Here is a 19,366-nt window from a genome sequence, read left to right on the forward strand (position 1 = left end):
GGCAGAGCCTTTTCAGAGGAACCATAACATGATTTGCCCGAAGCGATTTAGGGAAGTAACGGATAATCTAATGAGAATGGCAGGACGGAGGTTTGAACCATCGTCCTCCCGACTGCGAGCCCAGTATACTAATCACTGCCCCGCCTCGCTCGGTAGCATATTATTCCCCACCATCTGTGCTACGGAACCATATTTTTCAACGTAATGCTACGGTCTTACGCCACCCTAGCGAGATTTCCTATACGCCTGCACGATACTGCTTGACTACTCGACGTCGCAGCCAAGGTGTTGCTGTATGAATAACCTCCCCATCATCCACGTACCGCTTCCCGCTCAGTGCGACCTCCATTGGGCGCAACAAATGGAAGACGAAAGTGAGGGATAGGGCCTGTGGGGTGGATGAGGAAGAAGAGTCAAAAAATAGTTCAAATGGCTCTGAGCACTATGGAACTTAACATCTGAGGTCATCACTCCCCTAGAACTTAGAACTGCTTAAACCTAACTAACCTAAGGACATCACACACATCCATGCCCGAGGCAGGATTCGAACCTGCGATCGTAGAGGTCGCGCGGTTCCAGACTGAACCGCCTAGAACCGCTCGGTCACAAGGGCCGGCGGAAGAAGAGTCCTATGAAGTTTCATGAGCTCCTCTCGGGTGCGGGTGCCTTACGGAAAAGGAAACGTTCCTTTGCATTTTTGTGGCGACGAACCCGACGATGTCGTTTCTCCAACAACCTGAGGGTAGCACAATACACTTCAGAGTTGATCGTTGGACTGTGATGGAGGACATCAAACAAGATAACCCCTTTAGAGTCCAAGGCCATTGGCCTTGCCGCAGTGGTAGCACCGGTTCCCGTCAGCTCACCGAAGTTAAGCGCTGTCGGACTGGGTTAGCACTTGGATGGGTGACCATCCGGTATGGCGAGCGCTGTTGGCAAGCGGGGTGCACTCAGCCCTTGTGAGGCAAACTGAGGAGCTACTTGACTGAGAAGTAGCGGCTCTGGTCTCGCAAACTGACACACGGCGGTAAGCGCAGTGCGCTGACCACATGACCCTCGACATCCGCATCCAGTGACACCTGTGGTCTGAGGATGACACGGTGGCCGGTCGGGGCCTGTTCGGACGGAGTTTAGAGTCCAAGAAGATTATCGCCATGGCATTACCTGCTGTGGGTGAGGCTTCCAATTTTTTCATCGAAGGTATGCCGCCACTCAATGGAATCCATGTATCATCGCCTGTGACGGTGTTCGACAAAAAATAGCCACGATGAGCCACGTAACACGCAAGAAATTCCGTTCAGATGGTCCTTTGTTGATTTTTAAGGTGTTTTGTTAGGCTGCGAGGAACACGCGGACACACAGCTGTGAATACCCCAGCTGGTGGACGAGTGTGTCAGCGCCAGCAGCAGACTCAAGTTGAGCAGCGAGCTGTTTTATTGTGATCCGTCGATATCAGCACTTTCCGGCATTGCAGGAGTCACAGCTGTGCGCCCCCGGGCGGCACGCAGAATATGGTACAGGGTTGTGCGACCTTGCTGCTGTGGTGACAGACGCCTCGCGCAACGACTCGCCGTGCTTTTGCTCAATGCTCCGTCTGCGTAGACGTCCTGCAAGCGGCTATGTCTTTCTGCGATGCTATGGTTTTCCGGCATAAGAATCTCAGTGACAGCTCTCTGCTTGCACCGCACCTCCTGAGCCTTGGCGCCATTAAATTAGTAGACTATCCTCTCCGGCGCCACTAGCTCTAGGGTTGTATCGACAAGCCCTCTTGTGACCTCGTTGGCAGTATGTATGAGAAAGAGTTGGTATCTGTGAGTTGTGTCCTCTGAAGGTCTTTGATTGCCAATAGATATACGAGGTTCACTGACCCGAGGGAGGCACCAGGTTTGGGGATTGGCGGTAGCGCCCCGACAAGAGGTGATCACGAGGTCGGAGCGCCCGAAGCCACGAGCTACGCAAGGCGGGCCTGCGCAGAGCGCAGATACCGGAGAACTTCATGCCGGATGGGGTGGCCGAGCGGTTCTAGGCGCTACAGTCTGGAACCGCACGACCGCTACGGTCGCAGGTTCGAAGCCTGCCTCGGCCATGGATGTGTGTGATGTCCTTAGGTTAGTTAGGTTTAAGTAGTTCTAAGTTGTAGGGGATTGATGACCTCAGATGTTAAGTCCTATAGTGCTCAGAGCCATTTGAACCATTTTTCGGAGTACTTCACCGGGGTCAGCGTCGACTACAAGCAGCAGGCCGTCATCCCGTCGGCCGGTTGGCAACATTTTTGTCGGACGACCGCTCGTGGCCTGGTTGCGCCTTCTACCTGTCATCGCCGCCACTCAGTAACCACTGTGACGCACCGTGGATCCGTGGAGCTGCTTCCTGATAAAGTGGAGCAACATTCTGTATCCCTCGTCGTGATTGGTGTCATTATAAACACTGAAATTTTCAAATCTTTCTGCTGAACGTTACTGGTACTCGGTGTTATTTAGGTTACTGAAGCCTCCTAATCGCCAAGTTATGCTATAACTTGTATTCTGTAATTAATTACTAATAATAAGCTGTCAGTTGTCATTGCGATTATCTGAAGAGGAAATGTAGAATGCGATTAGTCATTACTTTTCGCCTCCTTGTCTGAAAGTTGGTATTTATGAGCCGCATTACGAGCCGTATGATATTTACCGAGTAATTGATTCCTCTGATCGGTTAATTCAGCGCTTGCTCCTTGCTTGATTTTGTGTTTCTCTATTTTTCTCTAAAATAAGTATATTTAAGGGCTGCAAAACTGTCTTTCTTGAACTTCATGAAAGTTGGGGATCTGAAGCGGGAATATTCCACGATGTCCCACAACAAACTCCGCATTTTTTTCAACCGAGATTAGCTGAGAAAAGAAAATGTGTTGCATTACTTACTGAACGCTTCTCGTAGATTTGTTGTCCGTAGGCCTGATCAGCACACTATTATTACGGAGATGCCCTGTGAACTCAAATGAGAATCTCTGGACGGAAGACGACGTCCTTTCCGAGAAACACTGAGGAAATTTAGGGAACCGGTATTTGCTGCTGACTGCAGAATGAATCTACTGCCGCCTTCGCACATCTCACCTAAGGAAGGCGAAGAGAAAATAAATAGGGATGGAAGCTATCGCTGAAGCAAACTGTTTTCCGTTATACCGGTTCCTTCCATCTCCAGGTTCAGCCGACTGTTAGAACAGCTCAGAACAATCGGTTTGTGACAGAACAGATTTTTGGACTTTTATTACTATCGTTTCCAGCTATAGACGGAGACATCGAACAAACATTGACAGGTTTAACTCTCCGTCAGACTTCTGCATTGTACGTTTCAGGATACATAGAATACAAATATAAAAAAATAGAAGAATAGTCAGTCAGCCGTTCGCTGCTTTTCTCGAAAAGCAATGAGGAGGTGAATTCTACAGAAAAATTCACCAGATCTGTCCTGCTCATTCTAATCTTTTAAATATCTGTTCAGAAATTATATTGTAATCAAAGATCCTACAAGTATTTGGCCATTACGAATAGCCAGCACTGAAACGGGAAAAGTGATTTTGTAGACCTACGTTTTTTGCGTTAAGTTGTCCAAGGGCTGCAAGTAGATAGATATAAAGTCAGCATATCAGTTTTTATTTTTATTAAAATATTAATGACTGTGACGTTTTTATTTCATTACGTTGCCATAATTTCTTTTTGTCTTTTATTATTTCTCCGAAATGGCAGATAAATAGAGCTTTTGTGCAACAAAGATGAGTGTGCCCTGATATGAAATTTCCAAGCAGATTAGAACTGTGTGTAGGGCCGAGACTCGAACTCGGGACCTTTGCCTTTCGCGGGCAATTGCTCTACCGACTGAGCTACCCAAGCACGACTCACGGCCCGCGAAAGGTAAAGATCCCGAGTTCGAGTCTCGGTCCAGCACACGGTTTTAATCTGCCAGGAAGTTTCAGATCAGCGCACACTCCGCTGCAGAGTGAAGATCTCATTCTGGAAACATCCCCCAGGCTGTGGCTAAGCCATGTCTCCGCAATATCCTTTCTTTCAGAAGTGCTAGTTCTGCAAGGATCGCAGGAGCGCTTCTGTAAAGTTTGGAAGGTAGGAGACGAGGTATTGGCAGAAGTAAAGCTGTGAGGACGGGGCGTGAGTCGTGCTTGGGTAGCTCAGTTGGTAGAGCACTTTCCCGCGAAAGGCAAAGATCCTGAGTTCGAGTCTCGGTCCGGCACACAGTTTTTCCTTCAATTATTTCGCATGAAAAATCCGTTTTTAGTCAAGGATATTGTTTTAATTTTTATGAATATTTGAATACAGTTGAATTTTTGCTGACCACACTAACCGCCGTTCCAAAAAAATTCAGATGAGCAATTTAGATCGTACACTAAATATAGCATTTACCAGAAACGGTTACATGACAATAGTTGAAATTTCAGTAACGAATTAAACTATTGGCCAACATTTAATGTTTGATCTGTTCGTAAATAATCGTTCTATAAGGTTTCGGTGTGTTAGTGTGCTCCTTTCGTCGGAATCAATATCATTCAAAGATTGACATTGTAATTCTATCAGAGACAGCAAAGGACTTGCAAGAGCAGTTGAACGGAATGGACAGTGTCTTGAAAAGAGGATATAAGATGAACATCAACAAAAGCAAAACGAGGATAATGGAATGTAGTCGAATTAAGTCGGGTGATGCTGAGGGAATTAGATTAGGAAATGAGACGCTTAAAGTAGTAAAGGAGTTTTGCTATTTGGGGAGCAAAATAACTGATGATGATCGAAGTAGAGAAAATGTAAAATGTAGACTGGCAATGGCAAGGAAAGCGTTTCTGAAGAAGAGAAATTTGTTAACATCGAGTATAGATTTAAGTGTCAGGAAGTCGTTTCTGAAAGTATTTGTATGGAGTGTAGCCATGTATGGAAGTGAAACATGGACGATAAATAGTTTGGACAAGAAGAGAACAGAAGCTTTCGAAATTTGGTGCTACAGAAGAATGCTGAAGATTAGATTGCTAGATCACATAACTAAGAGGAGCTATTGAATTGGGGAGGAGTTTGTGGCACAACTTGACAAGAAGAAGGGATCGGTTGGTAGGACATGTTTTGAGGCATCAAGGGATCACAAATGTAGCATTGGAGGGCATCGTGGAGGGTAAAAATCGTAGAGGGAGCCCAAGAGATGAATACATTAAGCAGATTAAGAAGGATGTAGTTTGCAGTAAGTACTGGGAGATGATGAAGCTTGCACAGGATAGGGTAGCATGGAGAGCTGCATCAAACCAGTCTCAGGACTGAAGACCACAACAAAAACAACCTGTCTTTCAGACATTTAGTGTAAAAACAAAAAAATTTAACACTTCTGCTGTGGCAAACAGATATATCGATTTCAGACTTGGTTATGAAAAAGAAAACCTCTCGTTATGAACGAGACCAAAGAAAGACCCAAAAATACCGGTTATTCGGAACTAAAATACTCCGGGATTGGTTTTAACTCGTCGGTTAGATAAGAAAAATTAAGGATTGTACGGAGCCAAATAGACACTCGGTCTTTCCAGTCTCCGTTGGCAATTGGAACAGCAGAGTTAATGACTGCACAGTACCCTCCGCCATGCGCCATATGATGGCTTGTGGAGTATGTAAGTTCATGTAGATTGTTGCCATCTCTAGTGCCGCTCACTATTAGCTTGAAGTCTCTGATTAGACTGAACGTGAGTGTACCATGTATCGCAGTCACTTGCTCGAACGAATATGACAGCGCAATACCCACGAGAAATAAATGCTGTCAAACGCGACGGCTTGCTCTCAATCACCGTGCGTACCGCACGGGACGTCCGCAATTCGTTTCACTCCACTCAGGGTCGGCACCACTGCTCGTCTTATTGTCGCTCCAGCGTCTTGTACCGAGCGACAGCCCGGCGGTACGTGAAGGAACAATTTGTGTTCCGATAAACCGGATCATGCACTCATTACGTCGCATTACGTCCGGGGGACCTCCGACGTCGGCGAGAGAGGGGGGCGTGGGGAAAAACGTCGCCGTAACAAGTCGCAGCGGACGGCGGAGCAAATACCTGCGGAATAAGCTCAGACTTCGGCGTTTTTCTGCGGGTTTTGTCAGCAGCAGCAACGGCGAGCGACGTCAAACGCCCGGCAAAACGACGTCCGACAAGACAGGAACAAGAAAGTAAGTAATGGTTCTTGCGAGCCGGCTTGAGCGATTGTTCCGCGGGTCGTGCTTGAAGGCTTGCGCGGCGACGGAGGGTTACCGGATAGACGCAAAAAGACCAAGATACGTCAGCTGCGCGGCTCCTGAGGACGACAAGAAAAGACATGATGCCTTTCTTCAGCCGAGAACGCGGTCTGCAGACGGGTTGATTGCAGTGGACCCAAAAACACTGTGGATTACCAAAAATAGGAATGCTTTTTCCTGTTCGCACCTTTCCGGTTCAGTTTTCTTAGAAGAAGTGTTCGATGTCAACTTCAGTGGAATCTGAAGCGCAGCAGGTGGACAAAAATACGGAGACAGCACAAAGTCAACGCATAACCATGCCTAATATGGTGTACGAAAACTGTGGGCATCCGAAATAGCTCCCAGCCGACCTAGAAAGGATAAATACAGGTCTTGTACGTTTTTCGAGGGAATCCTATCTGTTGTTTATGGAAAATAATGGTCAGCCCCAGTGGCCGAGCGGTTCTAGGCGCTTTACTCAGGGACTGCGCGACTGCTGCCGTCGCAGGTTCAAATCTTGCCTCGGGCATGGATGTGTGTGATGTCCTTAAGTTAGTTAGGTTGGTGTAGATCTAAGCTCTAGGGGACTGATGACCTCACATATTAAGTCCCATAGTGCTCAGAGCCATTTGAACCGGTATTTTATTTTATTTTATTTTATTTTTTTTGGAAAGTAACGGCAAGTTCAGGTAACGATGACGGAGGTGGTCAGTGACCACGCACTCTTCTCTCCAAAGCAGGCCACAAAGGCACAAGAGTAATAAGATCTGGTGACTATAGTGGCAAAGTGCTTGCTTGCTACAAAAAGTTCGCGCTATCAGTCTATCCAGGGACATATCCGGTTGGATAGAAAGTTTTCTAACAGACAGGGAGCAGTATGTCGTCCTGAGCGGGGTAACTTCAACAGAAACAAGAGTAACTTCAGGTATGCCCCGGGGCAGCGTAGTAGGTCCTCTCCTTTTTACGATTTACATAAAATATCTGGTTGATAGTATTGACAGCGGCCTTAGACTATTTGCCGATGATGCTGTAGTCTACAGGAAAGTAGTATCACACGAAAGTTGTGAACAAATCAATGAGTATTTGCAGAAAATAAATGGGTCGTGTAATGACTGGCAGTTCTCTCAATATTAGTAAGTGTAATAACCTACTGCATATAATAATGCGAAAATCCCCATTAATTAAGGGCACTGTACTGAAATCGTTCGTGGTGAAATACAACAGCGCAACTTCGAGGCTTCGCTAGTACCTTCAGATGGTTCAAATAGCTCTAAGCACGATGGGACTTAACATCTGATGTCATCAGTCCCCTAGACTTGGAACTACTTAAACATAATTAACCTGAGGACATCACACACAACCATGCCCGAGGCAGCATTCGAACCTGCGACCGTAGCAGCAGCACGGTTCTGGACTGAAGAGCCTAGAGACCGCTCGTCCACAACGGCCGGCAACAATTGCATCTCCATTGAGTAACAAATATCTTTAGATTATATGAGTCGAGGGGCATGAAACGGAAGCAGTGGTTGGGAAGGGAGTGAGACAGGGATGAAGCCTATCCCCGATGTTATTCAATCTGTATATTGAGCAAGCAGTAAATGAAACAAAAGAAAAATTCGGAGTAGGAATGAAAATCCATGGAGATGAAATAAAAACTTTGAGGTTCGCCGATGACATTGTAATTCTGTCAGAGACAGCAAAGGACCTGGAAGAGCAGCTGAACGGAATGGACAGTGCCTTGAAAGGAGGATATAAGAAGAACATCAACAATAGCAAAACGAGGATAATGGAATGTAGTCCAGTTCAATCGGGTGATGCTGCGGGAGTTATATTAGGAAATGAGACACTTAAAGTAGTAAATGAGTTTTGCTATTTGGGGATCAAAATAACTATTCATGGTTGAAGTAGAGTGGATATAAAATGTAGACTGGCAATAGCAAGGAAAGTGTATCTGAAGAAGAGAACGATAAATAGTTTAGACAAGAAGAGAATAGAAGCTTTTTGAAATGTGGTGCTACAGAAGGATACTGAAGATTAGATGGGTAGATCACATAACTAATGAGGAGGTACTGAATAGGACTGGGGAGAAGAGAAGTTTGTGGCGCAACTTGACTAGAGGAAGGGATCGGTTGGTAGGACATGTTCTGAGGCATAAAGGGATCACCAATTTAGTATTGGAGGGCAGCGTGGAGGGTAAAAATCGTAGAGGGAGACCAAGAGATGAATACACTAAACAGATTCAGAAGGATGTAGGTTGCAGTAGGTACTGGGAGACGAAGAAGCTTGCACAGGATAGAGTAGCATGAAGAGCTGCATCAAACCAGTCTCAGGACTGAAGACCACAACAACAACAACAACAACAACAACATTACCTTTCATTGCTAATTTCGATTGTATAACTTACAGGGATTTGACAAAAATATGAGAACACGGCGGAGACTGAATACTTGAACATAAAGGCAGGTTGAAGTTGTAAACATGGCTGGGTGGTCAGCGACCGTTTACAAAGTAAAATTAAAGCAATAAAAGCCCTCGGTCGCCAAAATTAAGTCTTTTGACTTGGTTTCGGCACTACTTGGAGTGCCTTCATCAGAAGTAAAACATTCAAACTAGTATGTCACCTAAAAAATAAATATGAAGCGATAAAGCTTTAGCCACAAAATTTTTTAAAAAAAGGAATACAAGGAAGAGAAGTCACTATGGGATGCTCACACACTTCAAGCCACACAATAGGTACTAGCACCGGACGCTGTGGCCGAGCGGTTTGAGGCGCTTCAGTCCGGAACCACGCTACGGCCGCAGGTTCGAATCCCGCCTCGGGCGTGGATGTGTGTGATGTCCTTAGGTTGGTTATGTTTAAGTAGTTCTAAGTTCTAGGGGACTGATGACATCAGATCTTGAGTCCCATAGTGCTCAGAGCCATTTGATTTGAATTTTGCAAATGTTTTTTTGTAAATAAATCTGTTAATACTAACTATGAACAAAACTACAAACACCATTTTTAGCCGCGAACCGTCAATTTAATGGCGTGGCACACAGCATTTCTAGAGATGGGGGGCAATTTCTTCAGGACGCTTGCATCAGTTATAGTTCATTAGTTTTTAATTTAGATATTCAACATTCCTGAAACGGTTCCGATATAACAGTTTCTGTAAATTGATTTTGTATTTTGTAAATAGTAGGTCATGTATCTACCCTTCCTTAGTACACTGGTCATGACATACAATATATTCAGTGACATTTTTATCTATACAAAATTATTTGCAGAAGAATAAAACGACTAATAGAAGCCGCCCAGCGGAGAAGATCAGTTTGACTTCCGGAAAGATTAAGTTAAACACGACGAAATACTGAACCTAAACCTTAATGCTGAAAACCAACACTTGTAGCATTTCTGCCTTCGAGAAAAAATTTTGACGCTGTTGACTGGTATAAATTCTTTGACATCTAATGGTATCAGGAACTTAATACAGAAAACGAAAGATTATTTACAACTTGTACAGAAACCAGACAAAAATCGGAAACATGGAAGGGGACATTAACTGAGGAGGCCGTAGGACAGCGTTGTCTGTCATTCATGTCATTCAGTCTGAAGTTTTTCATTTGGTCGTCGCTCTTCTGACTGGTTTGATGCGCCCAGTCACGAAATCCTCTCGTGTGCCAGCCTCTTCATTTGAGTTACACTTACACCCACGTCCTCAGCTACTTGTCTGATATACGCTGGTCAGCCGCAACATTTCGACCACCGACATACTATTGACATAAATTCGTCTAGGGGATAGCAGCGGCACCTGGCGTGGAATGACTGCTAGTCATAAGCACGGTGCATGTAGCACCAGCGAGCGTGGTGTCTGTGTGTAGAATGGGAAAGATTTCGGAAACTGGACGGCTTGTCGGGCGTTCGAAGAGTGGCATGGTGAGTGTCTTCAAAACGTGGCAAAACCGAGGTGAAGCCACGTCCAGGAGTCGTGGGGTTGAGCGGCCACCCTTCATTACAGATGTCGGACGTAATAGGTTTGACAGATTGGTAAAACATGACAGGCGGAACTAACAACAAACTTTAATGCTGGGCGGAGTACAAGAGCGAGTGTGAACACACAGTGCACCGAACACTCGTAACGATGGGCCTCCGCAGCCGACTACCCGTGCATGTACCACTGGTAACATCACGACATCGGCAACTACGACATGTTGTGAGCGTGTCGGTGCTATTCCGTCATTCTGCGCAACGGATTAATCTGAGATGTACCCTTTACCCTGTGGCTCCTGCAAGATTAAATTTCCACCCCCACACTACTACAGAAGTCAGACAGACGCTCCTAACGTTCTAAAGAGAAATGCCTGAAAAACATTCAGCAATGAATATCTTCTGGAGTCGTCCGCTGTAAGGAAATGACACAAAAATTCACAAAATTTCTTACGTAACTAGTGGGATACTTCGGTACTGGAACAGTGCTAGTTAGTGTAAGAAAAACATGAAACTAACGAAAGTTATTATTTATTTTGCAAAAATTCTGAGAAATCACAATGGCACTTTTAGTTATGAACTGAACAAGTTACTTCCGGGTTCTTTTCGGAATGTGAAGTTACCTCGAAAGGATAGGATTCGCTAATGAAACTTCTATACAATGTTTAAGATTGTTATTGACTTGGCAGAATGGCTGAGAGCCGCGCCTACTCAACGTGAATAATTATCCGTTAGAATGTTGCTAGGCACGGTCGAGGCTGTCGCGTGTGAAATGCAGTGAAGTGTACTGTTGTGGAGGAAGTATGGGGCTCGCAAGAGCTGTAACGCACAATACCGTAAGCTGTGATGACTGCTGTCTGCGCCGCTCGCTACTGACAAATAAGATAACTCTCGTTCTATCTGGATTTACCTTCGCCAATCAAACTCTTCCTCCATGAACCATGGACCTTGCCGTTGGTGGGGAGGCTTGCGTGCCTCAGCGATTCAGATGGCCGTACCGTAGGTGCAACCACAACGGAGGGGTATCTGTTGAGAGGCCAGACAAACGTGTGGTTCCTGAAGAGGGGCAGCAGCCTTTTCAGTAGTTGCAGGGGCAACAGTCTGGATGATTGACTGATCTGGCCTTGTAACATTAACCAAAACGGCCTTGCTGTGCTGGTACTGCGAAAGGCTGAAAGCAAGGGGAAACTACAGCCGTAATTTTCCCCGAGGACATGCAGCTTTACTGTATGATTAAATGATGATGGCGTCCTCTTGGGTAAAATATTCCGGAGGTAAAATAGTCCCCCATTCGGATCTCCGGGCGCGGACTACTCAAGAGGACGTCGTTATCAGGAGAGAGAAAACTGGCATTCTACGGATCGGAGCGTGGAATGTCAGATCCCATAATCGGGCAGATAGGTTAGAAAATTTAAAAAGGGAAATGGATAGGTTAAAGTTAGATATAGTGGGAATTAGTGAAGTTCGGTGGCAGGAGGAACAAGACTTTTGGTCAGGTGATTACAGGGTTATGAATACAAAATGAAATAGGGGTAATGCAGGAGTAGGTTTAATAATGAATATAAAAATAGGAGTGCGAGTTAGCTACTACTAACAGCATAGTGAACGCATTATTGTGGCCTAGATAGATACAAAGCCCATGCCTACTACAGTAGTACAAGTTTATATGCCAACTAGCTCTGCAGATGATGAAGAAATTGATGAAATGTATGACGAGATAAAAGAAATTATTTAGGTAGTGAAGGGAGACGAAAATTTAATAGTCATGGGTGACTGGAATTCCAGTGTAGGAAAAGGGAGAGAAGGAAACATAATAGGTGAATATGGATTGGGGGGAAGAAATGAAAGAGGAAGCCGCCTTGTAGAATTTTGCACAGAGCATGACTTAATCATAGCTAACACTTGGTTTAAGAATCATGAAAGAAGGTTGTATACATGGAAGAACCCTGGAGATACTAAATGGTATCAGGTAGATTATATAATGGTAAGACAGAGATTTAGGAACCAGGTTTTAAATTGTAAGACATTTCCAGGGGCAGATATGGATTCTGACCACAATCTATTGGTTATGAACTCCAGATCGAAACTGAAGAAACTGCAAAAAGGTGGAAATTTAAGGAGATGGGACCTGGATAATCTGAAAGAACCAGAGGGTGTACAGAGTTTCAGGGACAGCATAAGGGAACAATTGACAGGAATGGGGAAAGGAATACAGTAGAAGAAGAATGGGTAGCTCTGAGGGATGAAGTAGTGAAGGCAGCAGAGGATCAAGTAGGTAAAAAGACGAGGGCTAATAGAAATCCTTGGGTAACAGAAGAAATATTGAATTTAATTGATGAAAGGAGAAAATATAAAAATGCAGTAAATAAAGCAGACAAAAAGGAATACATAAGTCTCAAAAATGAGATCGAAAGGAAGTGCAAAATGGCTAAGCAGGGATGGCTAGAGGACAAATGTAAGGATGTAGAGGCTTGTCTCACTAGGGGTAAGATAGATACTGCCTACAGGAAAATTAAAGAGACCTTTGGAAGAGAAGAGAAACACTTGTATGAATATGAAGAGCTCAGATGGCAACCCAGTTCTAAGCAAAGAAGGGAAGGCAGAAAGGTGGAAGGAGTAGATAGAGGGTTTATACAAGGGCTATGCACTTGAGGACAATATTATGGAAATGGAAGAGGATGTAGATGAAGATGAAATGGGAGATAAGATACTGCGTGAAGAGTTTGACAGAGCACTGAAAGACCTGAGTCGAAACAAGGCCCCGGGAGTAGACAACATTCCATTAGAACTACTGATGGCCTTGGGAGAGCCAGTCATGACAAAACTCTACCATCTGGTGAGCAAGATGTATGAGACAGGCGAAATACCCACAGACTTCAAGAAGAATATAATAATTCCAATCCCAAAGAAAGCAGGTGTTGACAGATGTGAAAATTACCGAACTATCAGTTTAATAAGTCACAGCTGCAAAATACTAACGCGAATTCTTTACAGACGAATGGAAAAACTGGTAGAAGCGGACCTCGGGGAAAATCAGTTTGGATTCCGTAGAAATGTTGGAACACGTGAGGCAATACTAACCTTACGACTTATCTTAGAAGAAAGATTAAGAAAAGGCAAACCTACGTTTCTAGCATTTGTAGACTTAGAGAAAGCTTTTGACAATGTAACTGGAATACTCTTTCAAATTCTGAAGGTGGCGGGGGTAAAATACAAGGAGCGAAAGGCTATTTACAATTTGTACAGAAACCAGATGGCAGTTATAAGAGTCGAGCGGCATGAAAGGGAAGCAGTGGTTGGGAGAGGAGTGAGATGGGGTTGTAGCCTCTCCCCGATGTTATTCAATCTGTATATTGAGCAAGCAGTAAAGGTAACAAAAGAAAAATTCGGAGTAGGTATTAAAATTCATGGAGAAGAAGTAAAAACTTTGAGGTTCGCCGATGACATTGTAATTCTGTCAGAGACAGCAAAGGACTTGGAAGAGCAGTTGAACGGAATGGACAGTGTCTTGAAAGGAGGATATAAGATGAACATCAACAAAAGCAAAACGAGGATAATGGAATGTAGTCAAATTAAATCTGGTGATGCTGAGGGAATTAGATTAGGAAATGAGACACTTAAAGTAGTAAAGGAGTTTTGCTATTTAGGGAGTAAAATAACTGATGATGGTCGAAGTAGAGAGGATATAAAATGTAGACTGGCAATGGCAAGGAAAGCGTTTCTGAAGAAGAGAAATTTGTTAACATCGAGTATAGATTTAAGTGTCAGGAAGTCGTTTCTGAAGGTATTTGTATGTAGCCATGTATGGAAGTGAAACATGGACGATAACCAGTTTGGACAAGAAGAGAATAGAAGCTTTCGAAATGTGGTGCTACAGAAGAATGCTGATTAGATGGGTAGATCACATAACTAATGAGGAGGTATTGAATAGGATTGGGGAGAAGAGAAGTTTGTGGCACAACTTAACTAGAAGAAGGGATCGGTTGGTAGGACATGTTTTGAGGCATCAAGGGATCACAAATTTAGCATTGGAGGGCAGTGTGGAGGGTAAAAATCGTAGAGGGAGACCAAGAGATCAATACACTAAGCAGATTCAGAAGGATGTAGGTTGCAGTAGGTACTGGGAGATGCAGAAGCTTGCACAGGATAGAGTAGCATGGAGAGCTGCATCAAACCAGTCTCAGGACTGAGGACCACAACAACAAACAACAATCAAACTCTCCCTACGCCCTGATGAAGTTAAGGACTCCTATTCGCCCCTAGTCTACCTATTGGTGTAGTACACCAGTCAGATAACCAGTCCACCGCAATGCCTCTCAAAAATTCGTTTGTAGGCGTTCAACTATAACTCTCCGTTCACACCGCACAATAAGTGTGGCGGCCAGCACAGTGAACAATGCTTAATCGCAAGGACTCAATACAGTCACACTCCGATTCACTCTCAACAGAGGTGTTCTCCCAGTGAAGTACTGAGGAGAGACTTGTTCCTCGCTCATTGAGTACACGTACAAGCGCACACGCTTTCGTTACGTGTTCTCGCTCCAAGAGCGACAATGGAACGGCCCCTCTCCAAGCCAGACGTCTAGGGATATAGCTTCTGGTCTCTTCCATTACTCCTTCAGCTCATGGCGTCACGAATATCGTCTGCCAATCAGCATTGCTCTTCTAAAACGGGAGAATGACGTTTCGTTTAAGGCGACCGTTCCGGAAATTTGTAGCATCAGCGTTTGGCGTTTGCTGTCTCCCTGTGAAAACCTCTGAAACTGTGTGCTATGTTTGTAAAGAGTGTGTAGGCTGGGCGCTCCCACACAATGTAGCGGAATTTGCTTTTAAGCCGAACACGGGGTCGTTCTCCCTTTCACTCGGGCAAATGCTGTCTGCTCTACGGGCGGTCACCATCTGACGTAGATAGGTTGTCTCGTCCTCTGAAGGGACAGGCATCCTGGCGTGTGGTTGCCTCTCCCAAACTAAAGGCCCCTGCGACCGTCGTGTCTTGAATGTGTGTGTGTGTGTGTGTGTGTGTGTGTGTGTGTGTGTGTGTACGCCAGCCTCGAGTATTTCAGTCTCGGTGCGCACTTGTTATTTGCATATCACTTTCATGAATTCATACAACATTGAGTTTATCTTATCGAGTTTGGGTTCGAATGAAGCGTCTTGATGTGCGGAATATGATTGTGAGGGTGGAATATGTAAGCAATGACGGTCAGGAGACCACGACGTGTTATAACGTGACCATCAGCACTGGACGTTGACACAGTGGCAGAGCATTGCACGGCCTAATTCCTTCATCATCTTGCCAATGTGAGTATGTGAATCCTTCATCTTCCATGGGAACAGCTCCTTGACACCTGTACTGCCAGTCGGAGATGAGCTGATGGCGGTCCCGTTATGCTCTGTGGAACATTTACGTGGGCAATGGTGCTCATGCAAGGCACCTTGGCGGCCAAGGAGTATCGTACACTAGTTGCAGACCATGCACACCCCTTCGTGATGATGTTTCCCGACGGCAGTGGCATTTATCAGCAGGATAATGCGCCGTGTCACAAGGCCAGGAGTGTGATTGAGTAGTTAGGAACACAGTGGCGAGTTCCAATTGGTCTGCTACCCCGCGACAATCTGAACGCGATTGAGCACATCTTGCATGTGACTGAAAGACGTGTGAGAGGTCATTGCCCTCCTCCCTGGAATTTATGGTATCTGTGCCAAAGGTGGACACACTGGCTATTATATAAGTAGTCGTAATGTTCTGGATGATCAGTGTATTCCATTCTGTTTTCCCTTACAGTTTTTATCCTTTACATCTACTTGATGTCCCGCCATTTTGTCCCTTTTCGTTGTCAATTTTTCCCGCATATTCCCCCTCCTCTACTCATCGACTTTGCGGAGAACCACCTCAATTTTCGCTTGCTCCGTCTATGTAATATGTAACTTCCATCTATAGCGGCACATCTCAGACGCTTCGGTTCTGTACTTTTCCAGTTTTCTCACAGACCACAGCTGTCTACCATATAATGCTGAACTCCAAACGTACATTTTCAATCATTCCTTCTTCGAATTAAGGCCGATATTTGATACTATAGCCGGCCGCGGTGGTCTAGCGGTTCTAGGCGCGCAGTCCGGAACCGCGCGACTGCTACGGTCGCAGGTTCGAATCCTGCCTCGGGCATGGATGTGTGTGATGTCCTTAGGTTAGTTAGGTTTAAGTAGTTCTAAGTTCTAGGGGACTGATGACCACAGTAGTTAAGTCCCATAGTGCTCAGAGCCATTTGAACCATTTTTGATACTATAGTAGAATTTGTTTGCTGAGGAATGCCGTCTTTTTTCCAGTGCTAGTCTGCTTTTTATGTCCTCGCATCATCCGTCATGCTTCCACGACAGCGGAATTCCTTCGCTTTTTCTACTTTGTTGCCCCCAACTGTGTTGTTACGTTACTTGATAATCTCATCACTTCTGTTCCTCATTGCTTCAGTCTGTTTTCGACTTACTGTCAGTCATTTCTGTGTACTCAATACGCTCTTCATTCCATTCAACGGATCCTGCAATGCCTTACCACTTTCATTGATACCAATGCTATCGTCATTGACATCCTTTCACCCTGAATCTTAACCTCACAGCTGGCCCTTTCTTTTATTTCTGTGCTTCCTTCTTCGATGTATACATTGATCAGTGGGGGTGAAAGGTTGCCTCCCTGCCTTGTACCCATTCTAATCCGAGTACGTTTTTGGTCTTCGTACCTTACTAGTCGGTCTTGGTTCTTATACATACTGCATAGTACCTGTATTTCTCTATACCTTACACCTCCTTCCCTGAGACTTTCGAATAACTTATTTTACATTGTTCAACGCTTTAAATAAGTCGACAAACGCTCTGAATCTGTATTGATTTTTTTGAAGTGCTGTTTTTATTACAGAGCCCAATGTCAGATCGGTCCCTGTGGTGCTTTCGCCTTTCCTACAGCCAATCTGATCGCCAACTGTCTAATTCTTAATTTTATTTTCTCTCCTCCTGCATATTATTATTGCCAGAAACTTGGATGCATGAACCATTAAGCTGATTGTACCATAGTTTTCGCACATAACTGCCCTTCCTGTACTCGGAATTTCGTAGACGACATTAATCCGAAAATATGATGGTATGCCCGTAGGCTCACAGACTCTACAATACAACTGAAATAGCCTCTTTTCCCACTGGTTTTAGAAATTGCGAGTGAGTGACCTCTCTACCTGCCGCCGCCTTTGAGCGCAATTCCGATTAGAGTGCTGGATAGCCTATGTGATCCACAACTGGAATGAGCAAAGTGGTTCTATAGTACGAATTACCCGTCCTGGCTGAGGATCCAACATAGCAACTCTATATTTACACAAAAGATAATTCCAAAATAGCATTAAGAACCTGAATATCGTCATTTTATTTTACGAGAGAGAGAGAGATAGACAGAGATAGATAGATAGAGAGAGAGAGAGAGAGAGAGAGAGACTGTAAGTCACTTGTATCCACGATTGCATGTACTGAAACTGAATTCTTGTTTCCACATGCTCTTGGCCTTTTTATATCGGCAACATTATTCTGCCACCCTGTTCTGATTCTAATACATCAAGCAGTAGTTGACGTTATTCACAGCATGAACGCTGAAACGCTGTCTGAAAGGATTGTAAATGAATTGCTTCAGGACCGTCATCTGGGTCCGTAACTGAGTGCTCAGCAAGGCGGACTACCATATGGATGACCCGAGTTCGAATCTGATCAGTACCAGACATTTTTCCTTGGTGGGTGGTTTTGGAATGGAGTGATGCCAATTGAGAAGCAACTTGACCTGGTAGTACCGGTTCAAAGTTTCCACTGATGCTCTTGGCATACAATGACATGGTGGTCGGTCGGTACCGATGGCCCCGCCAGGACCTGTGCACGGGTTTACGTTCTACTACGACTCAGTTCAACTGTTAACAATATAGGCTTCTGCCAGATGTGAAATTAGGAAAGGAAGGGTAAATTAACGTTATGGTTTGCTGTTCAGTCACTTCTGTGGAAATTACAGACGGAACACAAGCTCCAGTTGATGAAGGAAGTCGGCCGTGTGCTTGAGCATTCGTCTCAGAGAAACGTCGGGAAGCCTAAATCCGGATGGCCGCACAGAAACTCCCGAAAGTGCGTCTTCGCTCAGTTTGAAATTACGATGCGTACCAAATCGTCTTAAAACGCACGGGGTAGCCGTGTGGTCTAGGGCGTCTTGTCACGGTCCGCGCGGCTACCCCCGTCGGAGTTTCGAGTCATCGCTCGGTTATGGGTGTATGTGTCGTCCTTAGCGTAAGTTAGTTTAAGTTAGATTGAATAGTATGTAAGCTTAGGGACCGATGACCTCAGCGGTTTGGTCCCATAAGACCTTACCACAAATTTTTCCAAATCGTCCTAAGTGATGCCTGGTCGAAGCTCTCAGGGGAGGGGAAACTTGATGCCAACAGGTTGGTAGCTAACTGCGTCCGCAATCTGTCCGGCATTTTAGCCGCCCCTCTGCACCCCCTTCCACCCCTCCCTCCCTTTCCTTTCACGCGCGGCCAGCATAAGTCAACTCCCCGGCAGTGCGGGGAATCCCAGCAGCGGAGACGGCGGCGGGACATTATCAGGTTGGCCACCACTCAGGGGCCAAATTTCCCTCACATGCTCCATCCTGCCCGCGCCGGCGCTACCCCGTCCCTTTCTCGCCCCTCGGCCCTCCACTCGCGCCTTGCTCGCACACACACACACACACACACACACACACACACACACACACACAGTCGCACAGAGGTTCCGGGCCCCCTAATTTCCGCTTCCTGGGCAGGCCCCTGGGCGCCTTACCACAGGTTGCCAATAAACCAGGTTTTATAGGGCAGAAAGGGGTTGGCTAGCCTGCCGGCCCTCGCCCTGCGCGGGGTGGGAGCGGCGCCGGCAGATAATGGCGGCGGCCGGCCGGCCAGAGACCGCATTAGCCGCGGCGCGGGACGCCGCCCGCCATCAGATAGATACACGGCGCTAATACCGGGTTAATGAACCGGCGCAGGAGTGCAGTCCAGGCGCCAGGCGACGTTTCGCAGGGCGCGGTAGCGGCCGCCATCAGCAAACACAGACCTGTCAACAAGTTTAACGTGCGACGAGAGGTCGCGCAAGTGGTTTTCGAGCACTATACGAGAGTATGAGCAC

The 19,366-nt window shown here is 45.6% G+C and overlaps 1 pseudogene; it reads left to right on the forward strand.

The window, feature by feature from the left end:
• Positions 1–820: 820 nt before the first annotated feature.
• On the forward strand, positions 821–938 carry LOC126215590 (5S ribosomal RNA; annotated as a pseudogene).
• Positions 939–19,366: the final 18,428 nt, after the last annotated feature.

This window comes from Schistocerca nitens, chromosome 12 (genome assembly GCF_023898315.1).
Source record: "Schistocerca nitens isolate TAMUIC-IGC-003100 chromosome 12, iqSchNite1.1, whole genome shotgun sequence".
In the NCBI taxonomy this organism is placed as follows: domain Eukaryota; kingdom Metazoa; phylum Arthropoda; class Insecta; order Orthoptera; family Acrididae; genus Schistocerca; species Schistocerca nitens.